This window comes from Spinacia oleracea, chromosome 5 (assembly GCF_020520425.1).
Source record: "Spinacia oleracea cultivar Varoflay chromosome 5, BTI_SOV_V1, whole genome shotgun sequence".
Classification (NCBI taxonomy): Eukaryota; Viridiplantae; Streptophyta; class Magnoliopsida; order Caryophyllales; family Amaranthaceae; genus Spinacia; species Spinacia oleracea.
The window spans coordinates 95,827,257-95,832,153 of record NC_079491.1 but is presented as its reverse complement, the minus strand read 5'-3'; positions in this window follow the sequence as shown (position 1 = coordinate 95,832,153).

Here is a 4,897-nt window from a genome sequence, read left to right as displayed (position 1 = left end):
TATCATTACCTCTCTGTGAGGGGGTCGAAAAAGCACGAGGCTAATGCGTGACCTCGTCCCTCGTGGGTGTGACGATTCTTTTTATTCAATCAAGTGTAATTGGATTTCCTGTGAGTTTACACCCAATTGACTAGTAACATAGGAGTCGCCATTCAGCTTTTAACGACAATGAGAAAAACTAACAAAACCCGGTTATCGTGACATAAAGGGAGTGCAATTATGTTTGACCACGACGGCCGTAGGTTCCCTTGTGATCCCTGGTGTGGGGATCTCTCAACATACACCCGCAAGGTAGAGATTGAGGGTTCGGGGGACTGTAACTACCGAGAGGAGTACTTCGCTCGTCGATAACTCCAGAGGCAGGATATCCTTACTAGCTCAGCATAAATAATTGAAGGGACATGCATTAACTATTAAACTAATCTGAATTGATTTTAGCAATATGCAACATATAATACTAATTCGATCGTGATTATCTGATTTAAATAGCATTAAGGGACCTAGCATGATAATCCGATTTCCCAAAAATATTATATTTGTTAGGCGTGATAGAACAATCAGATTAGGTTAGTTTAATAGTTCATAAAAAGGGCGAGGAAAGCAGTTAAATCATCGAAAAGGGACACATTACGACGCACCCTTGAGAGGTGCGTCACGGTTCTCAGAAAACTAACCGCTTTGACTTTGCTATTTCTCCTTTTTATTTAACGAATCTCAATTATGGGACAGGATACGTTCTGTTCGATTTATGGATCGATTGCGACAGAACGCGTGAACAATTTCGCAACGAGAGGCTTAGGCTAAGGGTTGGAGTCAATACTCAGAATATAATTATGTGTTGTTGTGTGTGTTGTTTTCACGTCGAATTTAGGGGTCTATTTATAGGGAAGAGTTCGTGGAAAGGTAGAATTGCAGAGTTCTAATCCACAAAGAATTAGGAAAAAATACGTACCCAGATATTTTCAGCGCCCAGGGCTGGGCGTCAAAGATTTCGGCGCCCAGCTCTGGGCGTTGGAAATAGGATCCATGCAATTTCAGCGCCCAGGGCTGGGCGTTGAAATTGCTGTTTGGGCCGTTTCTTTGTCAGATTCGGATTCTTGAAATCCGTAGAGTTTGAGACTTAACCGAGTTATCAATTTTATGACGGAATGCGTCTGGGCCCGTTACGAACTCTAGGCTCGTTAGGATTTTAATTAATACGTAACTCTTATTTCCGAATCATATTAGGAATAGGATTCTCGCAGTTTTCTATCTCATTTAGGATTTATGTTGGAGTGCAACACCTAATTCTGACAGGTTTCTATCTTTTATGACTTGCCACTTTTAGAAGCTACCCTTTACGACAGTTACTATTTTTAGCAGGTTTCTATAAATAGCAGGTTTCGGGTGAAATGAAAAGGGGAATTGAGATTCGTTTATTTTATAGGAGATGCGTTGTCAAGTGGAGATTTATGCTTTAATCATCGAACCTTTCCCTTTCGGGAATGGGGACAAAAGTAGGTGTCTACACTCTCTGAAAAACAGAAACAAAAGAGAAAAGATCATTAGTTAGAGTGTAAAAGAACAGTAAATGTACGAAATAGAACAAAATAAGCAACAATTGTTTGCTCAAACCAGCTTTCTGAGCTAAATGAAAAGAAAAGAACATTAGGTATATTTTAAAAGAACATTAAAGAATAATAAAAGAACACAGATATAGAGTGAGTTATTTGACCTTCTTCATCAAAGGGGCAGGGGAAGATATTGACTCTTCTACAACTTCTTCTTCATCCTCTTCATAATCAGAATGAACAACAATCTGTTTTCCCTTCTAAACATAAAAAACAAATTGTATTATCATATTTTATTATATAAATGTGTTAAGTAAATCTGTTTTCAAGAAAAATATTTAAAGTTTTACCTTAGACACGGCTGTCTGTTTCTTAGAAATTCATTTCCCCTTCTTAACAACCAGGGCAGTCTCTTTCTTGTGTAGAGCCTCAAATTCCTCCTTGACTTCTTTTATCGTATCAGGGAATTCTTCCTTATATATTTGTAATCTGTTTAGAAACCAAAAGAACATTAGCGATAAAGAAAGAACATAATAAAATATTAAAAGAACATTGTCAAAAAAAATAAAAGAACAATTAAAAAATCAAAAATTACCTTGTTCTCTTTCTATTTGGAACAATTTTCTTTAATGTTCCTTTTTTCACTGTTTCTTCTTTACTCTCAATTTCAGGTTGTTCATCAACCTTATGTGCATCATTTTCTTTTACTCTAATAATCAAAGAAATATTTTTTTGAGAAGAAAATAATGGTTATAAAGGATATGATATGTAGAACTAATAAATATAGAATATACCTTAATGGAAAAGTTATTTTCCTCTTTTTTGGTTGGGGTTCTGGACGTTCATCCTCTTTTTGTTCTTTTGAGGCGTTGGTCTGTGCATTCAGCCTCTCTTCTTGTTCTTTCAGCTGTTTTTGAATATTTAACAGCATTTGTTGCTGGTCAAGTATGAGCTTCCTTTGCTCTTCAATACTGTACATTCTGAAAAAAGAACAAACATAAAAGAACATTAAGACTTATATCTAATAAACATAAAAGAACAGAACAACAAAACACAAAAAAAAAAAACAAGTGCACCGTTCTTATGATGAACATGGCTTTTATTTCTTCTCCTTCCCCCTCTTTTTTCTTATTTTTTTTTTCATTTCCTATATATATATATATATATAATATTTCTCCTATTGGATTCATAACTTGTCATTTTAGAAACACATTCTTGAGAGAGAAAGAGGAGAGTTTTTAGTTTCTCCCAACAGAAGAGAGATTTTATGAGAGAGAAAGTTCAAAACAAATTTTCTTTCTTTCTCTGAAATGTGATTTTAATTGAATTATGTTTACAAAAAACTAGTTTATTAATCAAAATACTATTTCAATTTAGCTATTTTTTGTTGAAAATTAGTGTCTAAAGAAGTAGTAGTGGTTGAAGAAGCTAGCATCTGCATCAGAGGTTTATGCTGTTGATGAAGGTGCATCGGGTGATTAAGGTAAATTTTCTCGTTCTTAATTCTATGTTCTTTTTTAATTTTAATGTTCTTTTCTTATAACTTTCTATTTCTGTGGCATCAAAATAGTGTGTTCTTTTATAGAATGAGCAATTGTTCTTTTTACATATTTAAAGTGTTGTTTTCATATATTTTTTGATGAATAAAATAACGGAATTAAAGCATATTTTTAATCTTAAAAAATAAATTGTATCAGAAGTGCACTAACGACTTTTAAAATTCAACGTCGTGTTATTTTTTTAATTAGAACATATATTGGCTGAAAAAGAACATTTGCAGAACTTAAAAGAACAAGGAAAAATATAGATGTGGTTTTATATTTGTACTTTTATCTTTTTATATTAGTGTTCTTTTTGTGTTTTTGTTAATGTTCTTTTTGTGATTTAAAGTTCATCAAAGGTTCGTCGTTTTATTTTTTAATTAGAACATAAATTAGTTAGAAAAGAACAATTCCAGCACTTAAATGAACAAGAAAGAATATAGATCTGGTTTTAAAGTACATCAAAAATTCGTCGTTTTATTTTCTAGTTTGAACATAAATTGGTTGGAAAAGAACAATTCCAGCACCTAAAATAACAAGAAAAAATATAGATCTGGTTTTAAAGTACATCAAAAATTCGTCGTTTTATATTCTAGTTAGAAATAGAATGATTGAAAAAGAACAATTCCATCACTTAATGGAACAACACAAAATATAAATTAAATCTGGTTATATAGTTCATCAAAGGTTCGTCGTTCTATTTTTAATTACAACATAAAACGGTTGAAAAAGAACAAATCAAGATTTTAAAAGAACATCTAACATTTTCCAAATTTTACTCCTAAATTGTTACGGAATTTAAATATAAAATGCATAAACTAGAATAATATCGCCATTTTGGTGGTTAGACACAAATTCGATGTAGAAGAACAATTTAAATTTAAATATAGATCTGGATTTTCAAATTGAAATTGAAACAAACAACTTACTTCTCTTCCGGATTTTCTTCTTCTGGTTTGAAAATTTCCTTGTTCTTCTTTTTCAAAAAATCCTTCAGAGGAATCTCATCACTTCTGTTTACAATTGCAAATTCTTTAGTATAATTGCCAAAATAATAAGAATTGAGTTTAAATAAACCAAAATTGGAAGAAAAAAAACAACTTATTCAACAAACGTTTTTGGTTCGTCTGATTTGTTCGCTCTACCCATTTTGTTGTAGAAATTGAGTTTGAATTGAGTTTGAATTGAGTTAGAAAAGCAGTAGAATGTAAAAGGAAGTTGAGAAGTTTTTTTGTGAAATCGGTTTTTGAGAAGTTGCATGTAACACTGTACTTTGCAATTTGGGTATTTATACCAATGTTTTTTAGAGAGATAAATAACTGTTCCTTTCTATATTTTTACTTTTGTCTTTTTATATTAGTGTTCTTTTTGTGTTTTTGTTATTGTTCTTTTAGTATACTTGTTAATGTTCTTTTCTGATTTATTTTCACCGTTCTTTTTTTTTTGCGGTTTTAGTGTTGTTGCGTTTTATTGTTTAATTTTTGTGTTTTTGGGCAGGAGCAACGTGCACCCGCCTGTATAATCCTAGCGTTGCCAAAAAATACCTTAAACAATTAGTTTTTTATATGTATTTTTTCTTTTCTTTTTACCATATTTTTTATAAAAAATAAAAAATATATATAAATAGTTCTATAACCGGTCCAAACCGATCCGGTTCGAATTTTGGACCGTTTTTTCCGGTCCAAGTATAATCGGTCCGTTCTTCGAATCTTAAATTATCAAATTTCGATCATCGATATGATCCGGATCGGTCCGGTCCGATCCGGGTTTGGACCGATGAACACCTTTCATCCCCCATTTCTTCAT